The following is a 24,928-nucleotide window of genomic DNA, read 5'->3' as shown; positions in this document are numbered from 1 at the left end:
TTGCCGGATGTGTCCTCTGAATTATTTTTTTCCTCCTCCTTTGCAAGTTCCCAACTGCAATGTCTCCCAATGCTCACTTTTTTTTTTCCTATTTGAAAGCAGGAGGAAGTAAAGGAACTCCCCCCCCCCAACCCCAAGTCACAGATAACAGCCCCCTTCAAGTCGCCTTGCATGCATTGACTGGCTGAGTGTCTCGGGCCAAGTCCCTCAATCTCCCTGAGTCTATTTCCTTGCCTGTAAAAATGGAGACACCTGCCCTGCCCTGTCTGAGCATCGCTGGCAGGACCTGATTAGACAGAACCTTATAAATGTAATGGGGTAGGGAAGAGTGAACACAGTTAATTCTGCTTTGATTTCTCTGAATCAGCATGCATTCGTTTTTTATTGCTGAATGATGAATGAATTACCACAAACTTAGCGGCTGAAAACAAGACCCGTTTATTGTCTCACAGTTCCTTGGGGCAGAAGTTGGGGCAGGCTCACCTTGATTTTGGCTCTCCATGCCAAAATCAAGGCCAAAATCCAGCCGTCGGCGAAGCTGGACTCTTGTCCAGGGAGAGGGGGCTCTGGAAGAATCTGCTTCCGGGGTCGCTCAGCTTGCTGGCTCAGTCCCAGTCCTCGTAGCTGCAGGTCTGATGCCCCAACATCTCTGCTGGCTGTCAGGTCGGCATCATGCTCAGCTTCTCCAGGCCTTTCGCATCCCTTCCCGTGCGGTCCTCTTCACCTCCAAAGCCAGGGAGTGATGGGACTTCAAACCTTCTCACTCTTTCAATCCAGGGCTCAACTGATTAGGTCAGGCTCACCCAGATCATCTCCCTGTCGTAAGGTCAAAGTATTTAGGACTTTATTTCCACCTGCAAAATCCCTTCACAGCAGTACCTGCGTTAGGGTTTGATTGGATAACCAGAAGAAGAGGATCTTGGAAAGAGGGGAGCATTTTTAGAATTCTTCCCACCACACACAGTGATTCTGAAACTGGATTTCACAAGAGTAAGATGTTACCAACCATTCTGTGAAGGGACGAATGCATAGCCAAATAATTCGGGGAAACACTGGGTTGGGCAGAGTGAAACCAGTTTTGTTGGCTGGGTTTTCACTTCAGGACATAGTAAGCTTTCCTGCTATAATACCTGATATTCCTCATAACCCAGTTTGGGATACAATGATCTGATTTTAGTAGTTAATTTTAGCTTTTTGGATAGCCAAGGACCAGGGTGATATATAGGGAATCCCTTATATCTTTATTCATCAATTTTTAGAGGCGTGTGACCTCACAATTCTCAGTTGACTCATTGCCTCTCGGTGTCCTTCAAGGCATCATCCAGAATGACTGGTTACCAGAAGGGGTTAATTATTTGTGGTCCTCTAAGGGGTCCCCACCCCCCTTCCTCCAAGGGAGGGTCCATGGTGTTATGCCTCACTGGCCCTAAGAGGGCTGCAGTGTCCAGAGTCCGATGGCACTCACTGCCTCAGAGGCACCTCCTGCCCCAGAACTCAGTTTGCTTTTGGTTAAGTCTGAAAGTGTAAAGTGAGAGCTGCTCCTACAAAGCCCAGAGGGAAGGGATGGTGCGTGTAGCTGAAACTGCACCCCAAAGCAGAGAGGACTGCCTTGTCTTGGAAGGTAAATGCCCCTAGCAAGCAGCTCCATCCCCTGCTCCCCTTCTCCCCTCCCTGGCACGGGCCTGACACCAGCCAACGGTCCCAGGGCTGCAGCTTAGGCCAGACCTGTGGCCACCCATGACTGAACCCTGTACATTCAGGTTAGGAACTTAGGTGCAAGTTTTACCTTATCTCACCTGACATTGACTCCAAAATAAAGTTTGTTTTCAATCCTTCATCCGTGACTCTATGCTTCATTTCAACTTGTGGTTTATTTTCCCTCTAAGGATCCACCCAGCCATCTTTTGGGTAAATAGCAAGTATGTTCTGGGCGCTCTAATAAACTGCTACTTCAGATGGAAGGTCACTCTTGCTGGAGGCATGTGATTAAACATTTTAATAGGGCAGCAAACATATCAACAGACTCACGGAAAAAAAAAAAAGAAAAGGAAGTGATTTTGTTCTCTCAGCTTGTGTTTCAGAGTATTTTACTACTGGGGTCAAATGTCTGTCAAAGATTTTCGAAGCCCAAATTTGACTTTGAACAACCTCAAGGGTTCCTGTAATGCACACTGCGTAGGGCCCTATAAACAGCCCAGGATTTTGCCTGCACATATCTCACTATCCAGTTCAATATCACCACGGCGCCTAAAAGGTTTTTAATACAGATATTAAATATATCCATATCATCACTTCACTGAGAGCCTGGGCTGTGTTTTTTCCTCTGGGGTCTTCCGAGCTATTTGCTGCTGACATACACTATTAAAAATAAACCTACCCTGAGGAACTAGTCGTTTTACACGGTATTAGGACTAATGTTATCATTTAAGTAGCTCCGGAGATTTGCCAACTACAGAGGTCCCAGATAGCGAAGGAAACATGATCACGTGAGATAATCTTCTGCACGGAAATGACTTTCATCATCTGTAATATGTCGTTTAGATGCTTATTTAAGACTTACACTATTGAACAAATATTGATGCCTTCAACAGAATAAAAAGCCTCAGTGCCATGGTGAGATAAAGGATCAGATTCACTTCCGGGGCTTGGGACTGGACTGGGTCTGAAATATCCCTGGCATCTGTGTAGTGATTAGGGAAGAAGGGTGGAAGGGAAAGAAGAAGCTCCACTTCAATTTCTCTACCTTCCCTGTAGGAATCTGCAGGCACTGGTAAGTACAAGTTTAAGAAATCTTCACAATGACCTTATAAAGGAGGTAATATTTTTATCCCCATTTTACAGATGAGGAAAACTGAGGTTCAGCAAATTTTCTTAAACTGAAGTTCAAACAAGGTTTGAATCACTGCTAGGATATGGCAGAACCAAGATTTGAATGTGGTTCTGACTCCAAAGTCCATCTGCACTATACAAGTATTGTCCTCACTATTTGTAGAGGGACCAGGATTCTGACAGCTCACTCTACTCCGCCCACAGGGCAGAGAATTTTATGATGCAATTCAGCATTTATTCATCCATCTATTCAGGCAACCAATAAATATTTCTTAAACATTTCTAATGCACTAGGCACTGTGTTAGGCGCAGAGCATACAGCAATGAAAACGGTCCCAATCCCAACGCAAAAGTCAGGTGTCCATATGCAGAACCTCACAGTTTGGCAGAAATGGGATGCCCACATTGAATGCCTGAACAGCTTGGTAGATGTCAGTGCCCATGTTGCCTGCCTGCACAGTTTTGAGTAATTTTGACAGACCGGATGGGAACAAAGTCCTCTTCAACCCGTCTTCAACCCATGACATCAGGCTTGGAGCTCCCAAGAGATGCAGACACCTCTACTCCATACACATAACTAGCTTCTGTGCTTTACTCTTATACACCATGACATCCATCCACTGTCTATCTGACCCTCCTAACAGTCCAGGAAAGTAGGCAATAGTAGCCCATTTTACAGATGAGGAAACTGAGGTTCAGAGAGGTGAAGTGATTTATCCAAGATGGAGGGAAATAGTGGAGTGAGGACCTGGGCCTGATCCTTGATTCTCCCTCCTCCCCCCACTCCCTGCCCCCATGAACCCATTACAAAGGATAACATCATCTGAGAGCTTGCGGCTCGCCAGTCCCTTTCAGGTCGGTACTGTTATTATGCCCATTTTAGGGTGAGGAACCTGGGGAACAGAGAGGTAAGTCACTCGCCCAGGCTCACAGCATCAGGAAGAAGCAGACACACAACTCAAACCAGAGCCTTCTGACTCCTGACACCAAACTTCCAGGCCCTCCTAATGCAGTGGTTCCCTTTGAAAAAGGCAATTAGTTCTCAGTAATGATCTGCCAGGTCTGGTCATGACGCTACTACTGTGGGGACAGAACCCTTATTAAAGGCCAAACATTAAAGAGGATCTCTTTTCTCATCCCTCTTTGCCTCCCTTGCCTCTCAGATGCTCAGATTCCTGCAGCCTCATCAGATCTCGGGCTACTGAAAGAGCCTTTTCAGAAAAGTAAGGGGATCAATTTGTATACGAAAAAGAAAAATAATTTGCATGAGGGGGTCCCGCGGAGGGGAGAAAAGGGGATGGAGAGAGGGCACCAGGCCTGGTTCTGGTGAGGGAGTGGTAGCGATGGGGTGGGCCTCAGGTTAAGCTGCATAGCTGGTCCAGTGGAATTTGGCAAACTCAATTCCTGTCTCATTGTTAGTCATTTTTACCTGATGCATTAGCATATACATATGATATCTGTTATCCTAATTATATCTATTTTCCCAGGTACAGACAGACATACCCCAGAGTTGGGGGCCCATTAGCAGATCACACGGGCCTCTGCAGCTGTGTTTTGATTAGCAGAAAAGGTTCTTTGGCATCGGAGAACTGAAATCACCTTTTAGGGTGTGACAAGCGCAGCCGAGCGTCTCGCAAGTGAAAATCAGAGGTTTCTCTAAGGAAGGGGTGAGAACGACCACAAAGAATTAAAAGGAGAATAACCTTTAATGGTTTCAACTGTGAAAGCTCAGTCACGCTTAAGGCCTGCCATCCATCAGGCAGTGTGGCACCGAGCTCTCCGCAGGCCTGGATTCGCCCCCATCCCGGCTTGGCTTCTGGGAGGAGGGGAAGGCTGTGGGAGCCCCCAGGGGGAGCCCAACCCACCATTTGTCCAGGCTGGGCTCCAGCAGGGGGGGGGGGGGCGGGGGGGGGCGGGGAGGGGGCGGCCTTGAAGGTGAAGAGGCCAAGGATGGTTGGAGGAGATCAGCCACTGGCCTCAAATGACTGGCAAAGGATATGCAAATCATTATGCAAATCACCAAAGCCGTCTTTTAGACCCTGAGGCTCAGGATTCCTTTTAGAAGCCATGTAGGTATTTTCTTGTTTGCTTGCTCCCATCATGGACTTCTTGCCCACGCTCTGGTAAGCCTCCTTGGGAGGGCTGTGCTTAATGCTACAGATGTGGCTTATGGGTCAATACCTTGGGTGTTACGGGTGTGAATTCTTTGTAATAGATGGCATGTTCATAAGTTCTATCCTAGTTGACCCTTGACCACTCTATAAAGGAGCTTGAGCGGGTTTTGTGACCCCAGTCGTACTGAGCCAAAAGGTATTATAATGGGCTTACCTAAGGTCAAACAGCCAAGCTGTGTGTGAGCCCTGCCTTGAACCCAGACTTGAGTTTGATACTATTCACTCTACATTTCCCTGATTAAAATATTACACACCAGAATGGTGGAGGGACCGGAGAGGCAAGGAACCTCAGGAGAGGGGATTCTCCATCTTTTTGTGCCCCCTTCCGAAACAGTGGCAGGGTTTCTCACTGGAAAGGTCCAGGTTGGAGAAGGAAGCAGGACTTGTGGCTTGAAAATACTTCTCAGGTGATTACGATGTGTTCCCAAGTACGTCTGATTGAGAGTTACTCATTAATTCATTTTTTCCTTCAACAAATATTTATTGAGGACCTACTATATGCCAGGCATTGTTCTATGCAGCTTCAGTCAACTGGGGGTAGACGAGTATCAATTGTGCTAAGGGTGATGACGAAAGAAAACAGACCAGCTAAAGCCCAGTTAGACAGGACGGTCTCTCTGAGGAAGGGCATCTGAGCCAAGAACCTTCAGGGAGCTTGAGCCAGCCTTGCAAGAGCTGAGAGGGGAGGCTTCTAGCAGGGGAGTATAACACAGACGTTTGGGAGCAGAAAGGCCAGAGTTTAAGAACCAGAAAGGAGGTGGGCCAGGCTGGGGCTGCGTAGGACAAGGTTTTTGAAGAGCGGATGGTAGAGATGAGTTCGGAAAGGGAAGAAGGAAGGAGCCCAGGGGAGGCCTCAGAGGTCTTTTCTAAAGGTAGTTTAAGCTTCCCCCAACTTTGTGACTTACAAACGACACTTTTTTAAAAACAACAAAATAGGTTAGAATAGTATAATATATACTGTGCAGAAATTCTCAAACTTTAGCATGTAACAGAATCACTTGGAAGGCTTGGTAAAGCAACCAGCACTTCCGATATAGCCTGTCTCGGGCAGGGCCTGAGAATCTGCATTTCTAACAAGTTCCCAGGTGAGGCTGCCCTGCTGTTTCAGGACCACATTTTGGGAATTATTGTGTTAAGCAAGCAGCACATACATTAAGGGCAAGTTTTGCTTCTTGACACTCTCGCTTCAGTAACATATGTGTTTACGTGTACTAGAATCCTGATGTAAAATGTATTTTGTAAGAGTGGGTCATGTTCAAAAAAGTTTGAAAGCCCCTGAATTAAAGACTTAGGACCTTTCTCTAGAAGAGAAATCATCATCCTTTCATGCTCTGAAGGCTCTGCTGGAAATCTTGTGACTTCCCTAGAAATGAATAAACCAGCAAGTATATGAATGAAAACTGAAATCAAAGAAAATCCAGCTGGAATAGGAAATAAGATTCTCCTCATTCATAGGTCCACCTTGGCCTTCATCCTACAGAACCTTCTAAAGTATTGTGTCGCCCTTGGCCTAGAGCCCAGGATCACGCTGCACCTGTGCTCCCTGGCCGCTGTGGCCCTGCTTTCCTGCCCTGGTCCCATCTCTACGGGGCTGCCATTCTCTGGAAGACCCAGCATCATTCAGTCCTTAAGGTGCAAACCCACTCACCTGTGGTGTCCTGTGGCTCAGATGGTTTTCCACACACACCTGTCGAATGGCTTCCTCTGCAGGTAGCCCTGCTTCTCCTGTGAGCTGCACGGGGCTCCAGATCCCCAAGAGAAATTGAAGATGAGTCCCAACTTCTCACCCCCCTGGTCAGTTCTGACATCAATTATAAAAGAGTGTCTAATCCCCATTCAGAAACAGACTGTCCTGCTGGGGGAAGTCGAGGGCTTCTCTCTGGAAGCCCAATAGAAAGGCAGCAGCCTCTGGAATCTACAGTGTTTTAGTTGGCTCAGCCAGCAATGAAAACATACATAGATCGGGTAGCTTCTAAACTGTAGAAATGTATTTCTCACAGTTCCGAGGCTGGAAGTCCGAGATCAGAGTTCCAGCATGGTTGGGTGAGGGTCCCCTTCCAGGGTGCAGACTACAGTCTTCTCATTGCGTGCTCCACATGGTCACAAGAGAGCCAGAGAGCTCTCTGTGGTCCCTTTTATAAGAGCACTAATCCCATTCATGAGGGCTCCACCCTCATGCCCTAATTACTTCCCAAAGGCCCCACCTCTAATACGGTCCTGTTGGGAGTTAGGATTTCAACATATGAATTTGGAGGGGACACAGTCAGTCCACTGCATACACTAACTCAGGAGTCTGGAAACTTGCATTGATTCATTCAGCATCTTTCCTAAGCACCTACTGTGTGCAAGATGCTATGGCTATCACAGTGGTAAACATGAAAACACGGATCTCATCTCCCTACTGCTCACAATGGGTTCACTTCCAAGAAACGTCACCAACTTGCTGAATAACTTGGGCCAACCACCACCCTTCTTAGGAACTTGGCACTTCCTGTCGGGCACAGTAGGGGGCATGAAATGTTAAGAGCTGGAAGGTCTCACAAGGGTAACTGAATCCCATCTCCTCTTCCTATAAATGGGAACTTGGGTCACAGTGAAGGAACAGGACTTGCCCAGGGTCATATGGTGTGTTGCTGGCAGAACTGGCTGCGAGGCTGGTCTGAACCTCAGAGGCCTGCCTCTCACCTGGCTTTCTTACACTCCTGCACACGGTCCCCCCCAAGCCCGGCCTTCCCTCCTGATCTCCTAGGGCTACTGGGAAGATGAATAAAATGGTCTAAGTGGAAATACACAAAGCGCCTGCAAGGCGTGGTAGACAGCAGGCAGGTGCTGACTTCTTGGGACAAGCTCTAATTTAAATGGTGTCCCCTACATCGGGTTGTCAGAGCCCAGGCCAGGGACAGAAGTCCCAGGGGGAGTTGAATCCCCACCTCTCCCCTTCTCATTGATTGCATTTCTTCCCATCTGCTGACCCCTCATGGCACAGTTCAGTGGTGCCACATCTGCGATGCCTTTCCCAGTCCTCCAGCTGCAAAGAGCCAAGCTCTCCCCTCTCAAAGTAGTCAGCTTGTGTCTGTCTTTAACACTCCTCTCATTCTGAATGGAGGAGCGTTTATTTATTCCATCACTTACATGCCACATCCATGCAAAGCCAGAAGAACTAGGGTCTGGAGCATGGCAGAGATCTAGACACAGCCTAGAAAACTCAAGAAGCCCACGCATAGTTAACTGGCATGGTGCACAGTGAGTGTAACAGCCAAGGTCCTTGGGAGCCCACATGAGTTGCACGCATATCTGTCTTCCCCACCAGTCTGTAGTCTCTTGAGGGAAGGGACTGTGCTATATTCATCTGTCCAGCTCTGTTAACCACCTTCTCCTGAAAGGTCTAGCAGCTTTCTCAGAGAATCCTCAGGAGGGAATGGGTGAGGTCACAGAGACTTCTGGTCTCCTTGGAAAACTCCAGGCAGAGCCAGGTCCACAGAATCACAAGGAAAATGCCCTTCCTCTCTCCTGCTGCCCCCTCTCCTCAATGGCACTAGATGATTGTGATGGAGTCTCTGGGATTGTCCTCCCAGAACTGCCCTGCTCCCCATCTCCCACCGTTCACATGGTCATCGAGGGAGCCACTCTTTAAGTCCACTGTGACTCCTGAGCACAGGTGACACGCCTGGGGATGGGCCCCTGAGCCTCAGTGAGCCCATCAGAGACCTTTCAGCGATCCCTGAAATTAAAACTGAAAAAGAGCATCCAGCATCTTAGAGTGAGGCATGGATTGTTCTAGACAGCCCCATCCCCTTCCATGAGGGTGTCAGAAACGGAAGAAGGCCAGTTGCACGCGGAGAGCATGGAGCAGGTGCTCCGTGAGAAGCACAACAAGAGATGGAGCATTCTGATGTCATTTGAGCCCCGCATTTCATTGGTCCCTGAGGTCTTGTTGCATTTTTTCAGAGATACTCTAGTATCTGTTTAGGTCCCCTCTTCCCTCTTCCGTAAATTGGTTCAACTTGAGCTTCTGTTGCTTGCAACCTACAGCATCCTGATTAATGTACAATACTGCTCTGGGAAGTCTGTCCACTTGGAAAAAGTCATGCCTTAGGTGGAGTTTCTTCTCTGCCCTATCCCAAACCAAGAGTCACCCTGGGATGGTGCCAGTAACTGTGTTGGAAGGAGACAAGCTGTGTTTAAAAACAACACTGAAAAATAAAATGAGCCTCTACAGGTAATGGAAGGTGGTCAGCAAAGTTCCAGGGCAGAGTGTCTGTGATAGGTGAGTCTGGGCCATAGATTGGTCTGGTTCTAAGTCCAAGCTGGAAAGGGCAATGAACAAATAATGTATCTTCATTCTGTTTATACTGCAGCTATGTCGTAAAAGAATTTATTAGCTAGACACAGAGAGAAACTGGTTCATAGGCATCAGTATGGTGAGTATACTGACTGGCCTGGGTCCTTGTTACAAGTAAAACGTGAGTTAAACTTACACGCATTTATGGATATTTAAATGCATTCTCATTCCCATAGTGGACCACGCTCAACTCCCCAATATCTGAATCTCTTCTCTGTCATCTTGGAAAGGTCATGCAGTTTGGGGTTTGACTCCAGGCTCCAGTGACAGGTCTGAGGTTAATCACAAGCAGCCTGTGTTTTAGTTGTGGTCATGTGACCTGATTCTGGTCAATGAGACTGAGGGAGAGATTTGCTGGAAGCTTCTGAGAAAGTTCTTTCATGCACTTTAGGGAGAGAGAGAATAGGAAAGTCTACTTCCACTTTCCCCATGAGATACGAACAAGGAAGCAAGGAGCCTGGACGCCTGTGTTTACCATCCTGCAGCCACATGATGAGGCTGGCACAGGTTCCCTGATGTCATGACTGAGGTCCTGGATTCACCAGCGCTGGGTCTGGAGGCTAATAAACTCCCTTACCGTTGCATCAGTCTGAGAAGAATATCGTGTTACTGTCAGCTGAGCTCATCCTAACACACGTACTCCCTACTGAAAGGAAGAGCTGCTTAGTGGTTACGAGCTCAGTGTCTGGGCTCTGAGAATTCTGAGTGCACATTCCAGCTCTGCCACTTGATGTCTGTGTGAAACTGGGCCATCTACCCAACCCTTCTGAGCGTCAGTTTGTTCATCTGTACAATGAGGCCATTAATGTTACTGTGAGGGATATTTGCCAATGGAGGCTCTCTAGAATCCATCACCCCCCAACATTCAACGCCTTTGGGGGATTCCCAATGCAGTGTAGTATTGGTGAAAGATAGAGCCTGCCTGGCATTATTGATGCTTAACAGACAAGAGCTTTTCTTTCTCCTGCCCTGGCCTAGCCACATGGCAGGTCTCGATGCAAAACTCAGCAAATCCAGATCGAGTGACTAGGTGATCGAGTGACTAGTTATGGTGATTGGAGCAACACAGGGGGCACCTGGACCAGCCCTCCTCTGCCGCCTGGCCCTCTGGGGCTCACTGGGTTCCTGCCCCTTTCCACAGCCTTGAGTTCCAGCCTTCTGACAATTACCAACGAGGAAAAATCTCCTGAAGTGCAAGAGTTCTCTCTTATATTGGTAGCCCCCAATGTCCTTCCAAATAAACTCCCTCCTTCTGGAACGGCAAGTCAGCCTGGGTTGTTTGCAGCCAAGAAGGCTGCCAGATAAAAGGGCCTCCTTTGTCAGGCTGTTGTGAAGCTTAACTGAAATTGCACTTGGAAAGCATCTCACTGAATGCCCGGCTCAGTACATATCAGCTCTTGAGATGATTACAGACTCAGATGGCCCCCATGAAGGGATGATCTGAGTTAAACACAAGGTTTGAATTGACCAGCAAGGGTACACAGAATCCTAGTTGCCGAATTGGCAACTCTTCCCTCCACACTCAGACTCTGGCTGCTTGGGTTCTCCCGTTTGCCGTATTCACCGTGAATTGGCAATACCGGATGGGCAGAATGGAAGAAAGGCACAGACGGTCCAACAGCCACACCAAACAAACAAGAATGTTGAGTGATGATTTTGGCAGCAAATTCTCCTTCTGAACCGTGGTTCGCCAGCCCTAACGTGAAAATCACTCCCCAGTCTGGGGACACCCAGACAATGGGCAGCACGAGGAAGACAGATGAAGGTGAAGGGACAAGGGCTCGAGGGCAGAGGTCCAGCTCCAGAGTTCAAACAGTTATCCCAGGGACGTGTCCTGCAACCGCTCTGCCTGGCCTCTTTACCACCAAGCACGCTTTGAAGTGGTCGAACCTGCTTTTACCTGACAGGTAAGAGTCACGTGAGGCTGTACGTTGTCATCGGGTACATTTCAGACAAAAAGGGATCATTGCCATCAACAACATCATCATCAACAGCATCTCTTTCTTCTTCCTAACGTTTCTGGAGCTATTATTAAACCCAAGGGCACACTGCACATTTTCCACACGTTAGTTCTTTATCCACCGCCTTATGAGGCCAGGTACTGTTATTGTCATGAATAAAATGATGCTTGGAGAACTTAGGTGACTTGCCCAAGGTCAACTAGCTAACAAGTGATGGAGCCGTAGTTCACTGCCAGGATTGGCCACGCCCTTAACCACTCAGCTATACCTCAGCCGATTGCTCCAGGATGCCCTCTTCCTACACCTCACACTCACACATTCTGACTCTAATTTCAGCCTGCCTTACTCTCAACAGACCTTTCTCTTCAGCCTTAACAGCCACAGAACAGAACTTTTGCTAAAGTACCTTTGCGGTTTTTATTGGGAAGATGGGTGTTATGTCCCGGTTGGGGCTGGTGGTAGATCCCATCTCTTCTACATTGTAAACTCTTACGTACGTGCCATAAACACGGCCCCTTGAGGCTGATGGCGATATATTGATCATGGCCATTGGATCCCATGTGCAAAGGCAGAGGGCTGGGTACACTTTCCCGCGAGTTCGGGCTGTAGGCTTTGGGTATGTAAATCTCCCCTGGCACACCAGTGCTGGGGGCGCTAACAGAAAGCATTATTTACGGATGGGATTCTCAGGCGTTTCACCCCAGATTAATTGCTTTCAATCCCATTTAACAGGGGTCCAATGTGTCAATGGTGGGCAAATGAATCACAGTCACACCACTTCGATGAGGGAAGAAACCAGAAGAGGCAGGCATCTTTCTGAAAGGTCATGTGCAGGCAGGCCCGGGAGGTCCCCGTGGGGGGCACAGACTGGTGATCAGCCTTGGGGAGCAGCCTTGAGGACTATCCTGTACACGGGCACCCAGGGGGGCAGCTGTAGCCACCAGTACCTCACGGCTGGGGCTGTGCTACGGCTCCTGACTTTTTACTCCTCTTCCCTCGCTCCAGGGAGGCAGGAGCACAGCCGATCAATAAGATGCGTTGACGGAGGTGCCTGCGGCATGGCCATTTCTCAGCCTGACACGGATGGCACCGTCACTAGCAGTGAAAGGCTGCCAGAAACAGGATGGAGCCTCGTCCCCCCGGCAGGCCTGTCTGCCCTCTCTGAGAAACATCCCCCGCGCAAGCTCACGGAGAAGAAACCAATTCCAGGAGGCATCGCGCCACCAGCCTGTCACCTGGCCTCCCACAGCCCGGTGGGCGTTTCCTTGTGTTGTTTAACAGCTCCCTCCCAGGCTTGCTGGCGCTGACCAGGCCATCTCCAAGGAGCCTCCCTCCGCTTTGATTCCCACGGGTCGCGTGGAGAGAGCAGATCTCCCGGGGAATGCCGGTGGAGGGTTGGTGGTCGTTCCTGGCTCCCAGGGAGGGGCTGCAGAGACCCACGTGCTGTGGAGAGCCGTTCCAGATTAAATGACTCCGGGGAGGCCACACTGCATCAGGCCTTCCTCATTTTTTGGAGAGGAAAAGGCATTATGCTGCCAAAGTAGTTGCCTAACAGGCTTTTTTTTTCCTTCTTCTTCTGTCTTAAAAAAAAAAAAAAAAAGTCTGGATGTTGCAGCCAAGGTGGGGCTAAGCATTCCACCTCCTCACCTCCTCACCCCCGCCAGGCGTCCCTTACTGCGCTTGGTCAGAGTGAGATGGGAAGCAGACAAGAGCTCTAGGGCCTCGTTCTGAAATAGACAGCACAGGCACACAGCCGCTGGGGCCCTTTTCGCCCTCCCTCCCTACACATGTTGAAGGGGCAAACAGTCACCTCACCCACAGCATCCTTACTGTAAACGGCAGTGGGGATGGCAGGGAAGCTCTCACTGGCCTCGATTTGAACCCACAGCATTAAAAGGCTATAGGCCTTCCTGACTTACTTCACTCTCTATGACAGACTCTAGGTCCATCCACCTCACTACAAATAACTCAATTTCGTGAAGTAAGTCAGGAAGAGAAAAACAAACACCGTATGCTAACACATATATATGGAATCTAAGAAAAAAAAAAACGGTCATGAAGAACCTAGGGGCAAGACGGGAATAAAGACACAGACCTACTAGAGAATGGACTTGAGGATATGGGGAGGGGGAAGGGTAAGCTGGGACAAAGTGAGAGAGTGGCATGGACATATATACACTACCAAACGTAAAATAGATATCTAGTGGGAAGCAGCCGCATAGCACAGGGAGATCAGCTCGGTGCTTTGTGACCACCTAGAGGGGTGGGATGGGGAGGGTGGGAGGGAGAGAGACGCAAGAGGGAAGAGATATGGGAACATATGTATATGTATAACCGATTCACTTTGTTGTAAAGCAGAAACTAACACACCATTGTAAAGCAATTATACTCCAATAAAGATGTTTAAAAAAAAAAAAAAAAGGCTATAGGCCTTAAAAGTTAAGAAAATAGCATAATGAGATTATTCCACTCCAAAGTCAGTTTCGAGACCTCTAGGGTATTCACAGGTGGAGTTGGGTAGAGTATTCTCTAGAGGAAAAACTATCTAATCCAGAGTTTCTCAGCCCGAGCACTATGACATTTATTTTAGGCTCCATAACTATTGGTCGTGGGGAGTGGTCCTATGCTCTGTAGGATTCTTAGTGGCATCTGTGGTCTCTACTCACCAGGTGCCAGTAGCAACCCCTCCCCCAGTCATAACAACCAAAAACATCTCCAGACCCTGCCGAAAGCCCATGCGGGTGGAAACTGCCCCCAGGGGAAAACCACTGCTTCAAGCAAAGGTGCAGAGGTGGGAATGAGCCTGGTATGTCCAGGATCTAGAGAGAGACATTCCAGAGCCACACAATGGACACCCACATCGTCCAGTTGCCAAGAGAACTAAAAGAGATGGAGAGGATTTCATAAAACGATACTCATCTGCAGCAGCAGCTACCTTTTCTGGAGCGCCTCTCACGTGCCAAGCTTGTGCAGACTGAGCTCACACCATGCCTAACAAGTCTTAGTGGTTATTAATGCTAGTGCCAGGCATGGGTGACTCAGAGTGACGGGCAGCGAGAGGGATCATTTTCACCAAATATGGCCAACATGGGATACCACCGCCAGGCCACACTCACTGCTGCATGAGAAGAAGAGCATGTGCTTTTTGGACTAGGGACATTTCTGGAACCAGGATGAGCTGGAGAACTGAGCCATGCTCCTATTGGAAGATCACTGGCCTAGGGGACCCCTTACCCACCCCATCCCCACCTTGCATGCCTTGTGCATTTGCTGGCCACTCAGTTCAACCCTCACTACACCAAGAGTGGTCCATGACCTGAAACATCCCCATCGGCCGGGAGCTTGTTAGAAATTCGGAATCTCAGGCCCCAGCCCTGACCTTCCCATTCAGAATCTGCCTTCTAACACGATCCCCAGGTCATTTCTGAATGCACTCAATTTGAGACACTGCTTTATCACCACGGTGCAAGGCTGCTAGCATCTGTCAGCATTTTAGAGTGTGCACAGATGCATAACTTTCTCTCGCTAGATTCATTCATCCCACAAATATGTATTGAATGCCTAACAGGTGTCCTGCCCTAGTGGAACCGACAGTCTTGTGGTTCTTCACCACCTCCCAGACAGGTGACCACACAGATGAAGTCCCTCGGGTAATATAGGAGGGACATGAAGCTCCAAGAGCTTAAGAGACTTGGGGATAATCCTGCTGCTAATAACCAGAGCAAGGGTTTTAACTCAGACATCCTTTCCCCAGATCTTGGCTCTTTCTACTACACCCATACTACTTTTCAACTACAGTCATCAGGGCAAAAAGAAGAAACAGAAGTTTCTGCCTGTCTTAACTACTGGATCATACCGAAGGCAGGATTGGTGGCTGAGAGATCACCGAGACCAGCTTCAGCTATGAACTCACCAGCTTCAGCTTCAGCTATGAACTCATCTAGAACCAGAGATGGTTTAATTCACTGGGGTGGGTTGGCTTTGCTCAAAGCAATTCACCAGTTTCATCAGTTCCAAATCAAAGGCATTTAAAGACCACCCATTAAAAAAAATACAAAGCAGCCACAGCTCCTGAGATTTTAATGAACCTGCACCTTCAAACTCTACCTTCCTATCTTTTGAAATCAAGTTGGAGGTCCAGATTATGTCCATGCTGTGAACTCCTAAATCCCACCCCAAGTCCCTTCCTCACCTGGGCCTCCTAAAACTTGAAAACGCTTTTGTTGGCATTTAGTTCCATTCAGTTTAGTTTAGTTTAGTTTTCTCATAAAGATGTCATGAGACCTGGTTTCAGGCATCGAGCAGCTCCAAAGCTCTGTGGTTCCAGGGAAATTACAAAAGAGCCTCAGTTTTCTCATCTATAAAATGGGAAAAATAGAAACTGCTTGCAAGAGTTCCTGGGGGCATTCATGTAGCTAATGCATGCACTGAACTCCACCCCAGCCCGAGTCCTGGCCTGTGTGCAACAAATATCAGCTACCTTCTCCCTCCCTTTTTTCTGAGAACATTCCAGGGGGCTGCTGAGGGCTGATGGTGCCTGATGAGTCTTCCGAGGCATCCTCCAACACGTAAGGTTGAACTGCTAAGAGGACAAAGGAGCCCCCTTCAAATGCAGGGGATAGAGCCCTGCAGAAGGGCCGTTGCTGCCCTACGTGCCTGCAGGCGAGCTCACTGTCGCCTTTAACAGTGTTCTCTGGGCCTTCTGTGATGCTCAGGAAAAGAAGACAATGGGGGATGAGGCCTTGAGTCTGCAGGGACACCTGACGTCCTGCTGGTTCCCCCAGCTCAGGGAACACCCCACTACAAGAGCTTTAGATCACCCCTGGGACAGAAGCTGAAAACGTCAGACATCCATTTCTCCAGCCTCCCTTGCAGCTATGAAGCAGTCACCAAATGCCTCTGCTGGCGAATTTGACTTTGGAGCCATGGCCTGTAAAGAAAAGAACCCAGTCTGCTGAGGATGTCCCAGGAGTGGCAGGGGTGCTGGTGGGGGTTGGGGGGGAGTTGCCCAGCTTCTGTGGCAGTGGGACCGTCTCCAGTGGCAATAATGACGTCTCCTGGGAGCTCTTCTGGAGATCGAATCTAAGACAGACTGAGCCTGACTCTCTTGCCCTCCTAAAGAATCTGTGAGCTCCCCAAGTCCTTTAAGAGGTTATTTCTCTGTTGAAATAAAACAGTGCTTCTTGCTGAAGCTAAGAACATTAACAGAAGCATCTCTCGGTTTAATTTCTGGTCTTAAACGTAGCTTACGGAGAGGAGTTAAGTACATACAGATGGAGAACACCCCACCACAGATCCACCTGCAGTATGTGGATGTATGAGTGCTTCTCAGAATGAGGTCCTTGGAACACATGCATGGGGGTCCGCTATCGTGTAACTAGGGTATTGATAAAAATGCAGATTCCTGGCCTTCACTCCTCAGATACTGAATTAGAATCTTTGGAGCTGCGGTTCAGAAATATGCATTTTTAGCAAGCCCTGCCCCTGCTCCCACCCCTGCAATTTTTTTGCTCATTAAAGTGTGAGAACCCCTGGTCTAAGGTGCTTCCCATCCTTTTCCACAGAGACCACTGGAACGTCTGTGTGGCTCCGTGTGATAAAAGGAAGAAGCTCCTTGTGACCAGAGGCAACTGGCTCTTGGGGGCTCTGGCTCCTCAGGCCCCATCCAGCTTCCCTGAGCACTGAGGGGAAGCAGTATCTCACCACTCCCCTTGTGACCACACTGGCTGCGAGGTTTTGAACTACGCCAGAGCTACTCAAACTGTGGTCCTCGGACCAGGGCCTGGTCCAGTTTGTTGTCAGTCTGCCACACCATAACCAGAGAAACTGAGAGTAAGCGGTTAGAAGCTACTTTGGCAGTTTGCCAGAATAATTTCACGTTGCTGAATTTGCACAGGTGTACCTTGTTTTATTGCACTTTGCGGATATTGTACTTTTTTTTACAAATTGAAGGTTCATGGCAACTCCGTGTCCAGCAAGTCTGTTGGCATCGTTTTCCCAACAGCATTTGCTCACTTTGTGTCTCTGTGTCACGTATTGGTAATTCTCACAATTTTTCAAACTTTTTCATTCTCATTATATTTGTTATGATGATCTGGGATCAGTGATCTCTGACATTACTACTATAATCGCTAAAGACTCAGATGATGGTTAGCATGTTTTAGCAATAAAGTCTTTTTTTTTTTTAACTATTTATTTACTTATTTATTTGATTGCACCAGGTCTTGGTTGCGGCAGGCAGGGTCCTTAGTTGTGGCATTCGAACTCTTAGTTGTGGCATGCATGTGGGATCTAGTTCCCTGACCAGGGAGCAAACCCGGGCGCCCTGCGTTGGGAGCACAGATTCTTAACCACTGCGCCACCAGGGAAGTCCCAGCAATAAAGTATTTTTAATTAAGGTATGTACATTGTTTTTTTTAGACATAATGCTATTGCACATTTAATAGACTACAGTATAATGTAAACATAACTTTTATATGCACTGGGAAACCAAAACATTTGTGTGACTTGCTTTATTGCGATAACTGCTTTATTGCCGTGGTCTGGAACCAAACCCACAATTATCTCCGAGGTATGCCTGTAATGCAATTTGGGGCTTATATTTTGTGTGACTCTATTTACTATTCAAATTTTTCTAGTAATATATTTTTATTGTATTCTACAAAAGTATTGGTCCGTGACATATTGAAGAAAAAAGAAACTGATCCTTCACCAAAGATGGTCCTTCATGGCCAGCATGGTCTATGGAATTTCAAAATAATCAGCCAATCAATAATCCATAAGTCAGTTTGAATAGTGTTAGTGCCTCAGACCCTGAACTGCATCTGGATGCACCTGCCAATGGGGGCTGAGACCTCTCTCACCACCCATAGGTCCTCTAATTCTGAGACTGGATTAGGACCTGGCATTCAAAGGACTTTTTGTTTGTTTGAGAGTCAACACTACTCAAAATTACAAGGAAATCTTTATGCTTTCTCCAGGGTCAATGCAGGAGCCAACCCCAGTGCCATCCCCATCAAGCCAATACTTGTTCCCAGAATGAATGTGACCAAGCCCCAAAGAATTTTTAGGGTTCAAGTGTTTAAATGTGACAGTGGCAATTTCCATTTTCTCTTTAAATTCCTTATCTAAAACCTCCATTTCCAACATTGTTTGAAATGCGAAACCTAATTCTTCAATTTTACTGAGCTATGATTTAAGTACACTGAACCGCCCATACGTAAAGTATACAATTTGGTCAGTTTTGAAATATGTACATAACTGTGAAACCATCACTACAATCAAGATAGTAAACATTTCAATTACCCCCAAAAGTTTCCCTATGCTCCTTAACAATCTCTCCTTCCCTCCCCCTCCATCCCCACGCAACCATTAAAACACTAATTTACTTTCTGTCACCATAGATTGGTTTGCATTTTCTAGAATGTTATATAAATGGAGTGATACTGTGTGTACTCTTTTGGTTCCGGCTTCTTTCATGCAGAATAATACTTTTGAGATTCATCCACATCATTGCAAGTATCAGTAGTTCATCCATTTTTTGTGGCTAAGTAATATTCCATCGCATGGATATTCCACAATTTGTTTTATCCCTTCAATTGGAAAAAAAAAATTTTTTTTAATGATATTTAGTTTCCCTAACCCTCCTGAAAGCATTATAAGAAGGAAGAGGAGAGGAAAAGGGAAGAAGAAAAAAGAGCAAACTTCTCCAAGCTCGTTGTCTCCTCATGCCTAAAATGCCTACATGGAGCATATAGTAGGTGCTCAATAAATGTTGGTTGAATAAATGAAAGAATAAATGAATGGGAAGCTTTGCAGTCATTATAGATTGAATTGTATTTTTTAAAGTTATAAAACCTTCCATTTTGAAAAATCTCAGAACTCCCTGATGTAGTAAAGATATTTGGGAGGTCACCCACCAACGCTGCGGGGTTACTCTTAGACCAACTCCAAGGCCAGGAGGAGAATGGACAGAGCAGCCAAGACATGGAAACCTATTTAATGCAATGGTGAGAAACCCAGCCTAGACTATCACCACTGCCCTGGCTGGCTCCAGTGCTCCCACAAATCATCTGAAAGGCTAAATCATGTTTAAATCCCTCTGATTGTGACCACCGGGAACTATGAAGGACACTCACGCATAATTTACATACTGCCAAGCTCCTAAGAGCCTCTAAATAAAGCCCCGGAGGGCCCCCGGGCACTATTTTTGAGGAGAAGGACATCAAGTGACAGATTAAATCGAGTCTGCTCCCTCAACGCTGGGGAAAAAAGAAACCTCACTCTCTGCTCGCTGACATCCGCGACTGTCTTAAACTGCATTTGCTGTCAGATGCTTCCCAAGGAAGCCGATGTTACACCGAAAACGGGTACACATGTGCTATTGTCTCTCCCGTTTTACACAACAGCTCCACCGCTAACAGGTATCTTGGCCCAGACTCTTTCATTCTTTTTCCAGATTCTAACCATAAAATGTGTTTTAATCTCAAAGCACAGGGGAAGGGGGGTGGTTCACAAGAGCACTTTGCATTCCACCAGTAAATGTTAAATTACATTTGGTCACAACATGGTTATAATACTAATACTAAGTTGGTCCATGCAGCAGTCACCAGAGGTTTTGTATCCAGAATAGACCAATTACTGGGGAGAGCAGGAAAGACTGATAGGAGGATTTTTCCATCCCACCCATTAGATTTGGCTACAGAATGGTCTACTGTAATGACCATGATTAATTTTTTATAATCTGACAAAAATGGAGAGCAAAAAAGCCATAAATGGGCGGTCTAAGTAAACACTGTAAGTGATTTAGACCTTTCAAGCAGCCCAAAGAAAAACAGCACCCGTTTTATTGTTTTGTTTTCCGCACAACTCAGAGGAGATCACACCATCAAAAAGACAAATATGTGAGCCAAATAAAACAACCAGGTGCATACAGCCTGGCACCTAAGCAACAGGCCACTTACATGGCCACTGGTGCTTACGAACCTTCTAGAAGCATGAAGATGATCTGCCCCTGGCCCAAAGGACCCACATGCAAAACAGGGCTTGAGTACACGCACAACCTGCTCTAGTTTCAATCTTCTTTATTAGTTGGGACTTCCTATTAGAATGTTAGAAATACCCTAAGATTATGCACTGTTTTACCCTTGCTCCTATACTGTTCCCCTCAGCCCAACACTGAGCCAGGCAATAATAACAGGCTCCCAGGAAATAATCTGTTTGATTAATTGTCTGTAAGCAAGGAAAGGAATGATAGTGTTTGTTTCACAGCTGTTATTCCCCATGCCCCACATGTTACTCTGTAGAGTGAATGAATAAATAGATAAGTGAATGGATGGATGGATGGATGAATAGAGAATGATATTTTAGCCATATTGTATCATTTGATTCCCACAAAAAGCCTGTGAGGTAATAACAATAGTAGTTAACACTTACGTTGTGCTAATTATATACCAGCCACTATTCTAAATTCTTCATACGTATTAACTCTTTTAACCCTCAAGAGCTCTATGAAATAAGGACTATTATTATCTCCATTTAACAGATGAGAAACTGTTAGAGGCAGATGGAGGTCACATTGCTAGGAGGAGGCAAAGCTCAGTCCTTGCTGGATGCTCTTAAGCTCTGTGTTTCCTCTGCATTAGCTGCACTTGATGGAGCAGGAAACAGAGGCTAGTGAAATTAATTTGAACAAAGCTACCCATCACATGGGTGCACACCCAGGACTGTGTTCCCAGGACACCATCATATGACAGAGCCAGGACGGGAACCCCAAGAGCCTGACTCCAACGCCCAAGCGGGACATGTGAATAAAGCTGGTCCGTGGCAAATATCTGAGATCACGAGAGGAGAGATTGTCAAGGGGGGCTGAGCTAAGAGGCTGGTTTTCTCAGCAAATGTTCTCCCAAACTGGAGGTACTAGGGGGTCCAGGAGGGAAAGAGAAAATAAAAACAAAGCTGGAAAATGTTTCCACCCCAATTCTCCTGAAATCTTTTTGTTTGGGTTGGAGAAGGAGAGATCTGCTGGCATCTTCCCGTTTGGGGGCCCTGGGAAAAGGCCACAGCAAGTTTCTAGCCAAGTTCTAAGCAAAAGTTATGTCCATTACAACCTGCGCGAGATTCTGAGGAAGGCTTCCAGGGATTGGGTTTTACTATAAAGTATGTCAAAGAGTCTGGGGGCGGGGGAACCCAGGATGAAAGAATGGAGGCCGGGACAGAATGAGAATTATAAATGGGAAGAGGAAGAAGAAGTTGGAGCTAGTTTCTGACATGACTGTGAAGGTGCTGATGGTTTCAGGATTGTAACTTAAGAGATAATTGCCTCTGTTTTGAGAAGGCACAAGGAAGCAGGGAGACACAGGTTTGGAATTGGGAAATTTTAGTCTCTTAAATGTAAAACTCCATGTTAAACTGGATATTAAGCTGGAAAGAATGGTAACTGTGGCTAGAGAGATGAGGATGAACATTGGGAGAAAGAAATATCAGTGCAACAATTTAGAAAATTTCCTTGAGCTGGAAAAGGTGAAAGAAGGAGAAGAGAGGGGTGGGTTATCCCCCCCCCCCCACCCTTTTTTAACTCATCACACATAAAGGATGCAGGTTTGAACTGCACCGGATGGATGAATTGAACTTTGCTGTGGGGATGGGGTAAAGCTACAACTCTGACTCACTGCAGCCCCAAGAAGAAACACCTCTCTCCCTCAGAGAAAGCCCTTTCTCAGTAGAGAGAAATATTCCCTAAGAAAGTCATAGCTCAGCTGAGACTTGTGGGATTTGTAAATTACCCATAATGTGAGTGACAGTTCAGCCTTGCTCACCGGCTGTCAGGCAGACAAGGGCCAGGACCCCAGGATGGTTCTGAAACTCCATGTGGCCATTTGATTAATCAAACAGAAACCAAACGGTGCTTTCTTCTCTGAACACTGACCAAAGAGAAGCCATCCCGGAGCAAGGTCTCACTGTATGCAGCTTTTTGTAAAACCAAGATGCACCTCTCTTTGGGTATTGTCGATCTGTTCTTTTACAAAGGGACCTTTTGCTAGAGAAAGAGGCAGAATATATATATATATATATATTATATACATATATTATATATGTATATAATATATATATATATATGGTTGAAGTTTGTTGCAAGAGATTTGCTAAATTAGTTCATCTAGGCGTCCCATAGGGAGGTCATTGGAGCGGATCTCTTTTATGAATGAAAATGAGCTTCCTGGCAGACCCCCCCTGTCACACCCTGAAATGCACACGGAGTCCAGGGCTCCAGAGATCTCACACCTATTCCCAACATATAAGATATAAGAACTGATTACTATTCACTGGATCCAAAAGTCCTACTTCTTGAGCTCAAAGATGGGAATAAATCTGTGAGCCCTGCTGGGCTGTCTGGACATGCTCCTAATAGGTTCCAGGAATTAGCTACACTCTATTGCATGGTGATGGTTTGTTTTTTGTTTTTTTCACGCTCAGAAAACCGCAAAGGGATTTTAACCAAAAGGAAGCAAAGGTTTTCTTTTTATAAATTTGATTAGTCTTTTTCACTTTCTCTACCTCGATACATTTCCTTTGGGAGGCATTTTATACCCGGAGACCCCTTAGCGAGGCACTGTTGCATGCAGGGCGCAGTGAATTTAAGCGCAAGATGCTCAGTGTAGACGGAAAGTAAAAAAATCACAGGCACTTGCGGTCGCCAGCGAAGTCAGTTTCTAAATGCCGGCTTGCAGATGGCCCTGCAAGAGAAGAAAGACGAAGTTTGCCAGTAGTGTGGGACCCTTGGCTGGGATGCGCGCGGCTGGTTACCCAGCCCGCCCTCCGCTCGCCACGGCTGAATTTCCCGCCGGAGCCGGCGCCTGGGCGCCTGGTCCCCGCGCTGCACCCGGCGCCGGTCTGGAGATAGCCCTTGGCTGCGGGCGGCGGGTTCCCCCAGAAAGTGCGCCTTTTCGCCGCCGCCGGGACTTGGCTGCTGGAGAGCCAGCGCGCCAAGCGCTCGCGGCAGAGTCTCCGCAGGGGCCGGGGGTACCCACCTGAGCCTGCTCCCCCAGGCCTCGGGTTCGAAGCCTCTCCAGTGGCCGAGGAGAGATTAGGATTTGAGCGACAGCAGTTCGGTTAAGGAAGGAGTTTCTGAAACTCTCGGGGAAGCGAAGGACCGGGGCTTGGAAAATAAGCGAGCCTACGGTGGGCTTTCCAAACTTGGTCTTTGCTTTTTATCATTTTTCCTGCCCCCTCCTCCCACCACTCTGGCCCCAACCCTGGGAAAGAGCTTAAGGGATGGGTACTAGCCAAGTCAACCCTTCCTCCTCCCCCCGCCCCAACTTTCAGACAAGAAAAATATAAATAAATCCCAAGGGTGCTTAATGCGGGTGCATTCAGCCGCCCGCATCCCAGCACACGCCACCGCCGCCACCACTGCCACCACCCACTCCGTCCCTCCCACCTCCGGGTAGGGGAGGGACTGGGAACCTGATCTCCGGGCTCCTGCCCCTAATATTTCCCCATCAATAACGTTGATACCATCGGCGTGCCTCCACCCCCGCCCCCGGGACGCCGCGGCCGCCTTTTCGCCGCTTTCTGCTTGGCACCAGAAAACGAAACCTCCTCTCCTGCCCTCCTAACTTCGGCCGGGGGGCCAGCGGGGCCTGAGGCCGGGGGGCCGAGGAAGCAGGGGCGCGGGGCAGGGCGAGTGGGGCCGACCTTCAGTTCAAGGGTAGTAGAGTGTCCAGCCCGCGCCGGCGGAAAGAGAAGGAGCGTCCCGGGCCCAGGCCAGGCCTCATTCCAGGCTCCATCCCAAACCCGGGGTCACACTGGGCCGGAATAAGGTCGTTTTGCGGGCGGAAGAACCAGGCCTCAGAAAAAGGGAGGCTCAACACCCTCTCCCCGTCCCAGGATCAGGGGATGAAGGGGAGAGGCCTGGAAACCCCTTCGCTGGGAATTCGGCTGTGGCCCGAAGCCTTGGGGCCCAGCCCTTCGGCCCAGACCAACCCACCAAGGACTCCGTAGGTGTTGGGAAAACTGAGGGCACGTGTTGGTACAAACACAGGCATCAAGCCCCCCAGATGTGAGTTTCCACAGCTCGCCAATCGCCGCCCCCGGGTGCGGTTCCTGTCGGCCCACGAGGTCACGACCCTGGCGCAGCCGCTGCCTCACTTCGGGCCACCCCCATTCCTTGACGTGGAGCAGCCCCTAAGTGCCAGGCCCGTCAGTCCGAGTTCCCCAGCAGCTGCCCCACCTAAGGCGGGGACCCTCGACCCCCAGTAGAGCGCACAGGTCTCTTGAATGAGCAGGGCGTGGGGATGGGCTCCAGCTGTGGCACCTCGCACTCCCAGCCTTCTTTCGACCCGCTCAAAAGTGCAAATCGACCCCCACTCTCTCTCCGTTTTTATTAATTTAATTATTTCTCTGCCTCGCGGCACACGAAGCCTCACCCGTGCGCCCTGGCAGTGCGGCGCCCGTGTCTGCGAACCACGGAACTTGGGCCTGAGACAATGGCCCGTAATTGATGTATTGCCGTCAACAATAAAGACCAATTCTCCTCTCCCGGCCATTCCGACCATTCCCCTCCTCCCATCCCCCCTCCTCCACCTTCCCTCTCCTCTCCCCGGGCCACAGAGGGAAAGAAA

The 24,928-nt window shown here is 48.1% G+C and overlaps 1 long non-coding RNA gene across 1 annotated transcript in view; it reads right to left on the bottom strand.

Moving 5' to 3' along the window:
• Window positions 1–414: 414 nt before the first annotated feature.
• Window positions 415–24,928, bottom strand: part of LOC132354006 (uncharacterized) — a 26,879-nt gene continuing 2,365 nt past the window's right edge. The window contains exon 2 of the long non-coding RNA XR_009499128.1: window positions 415–816. This is a non-coding gene — a long non-coding RNA (uncharacterized LOC132354006). The remainder of the gene's footprint in view (window positions 817–24,928) is intronic.

This window comes from Balaenoptera ricei, chromosome 19, assembly GCF_028023285.1.
Source record: "Balaenoptera ricei isolate mBalRic1 chromosome 19, mBalRic1.hap2, whole genome shotgun sequence".
NCBI lineage: Eukaryota > Metazoa > Chordata > Mammalia > Artiodactyla > Balaenopteridae > Balaenoptera > Balaenoptera ricei.
This window is presented reverse-complemented; position numbering and strand designations above follow the sequence as displayed.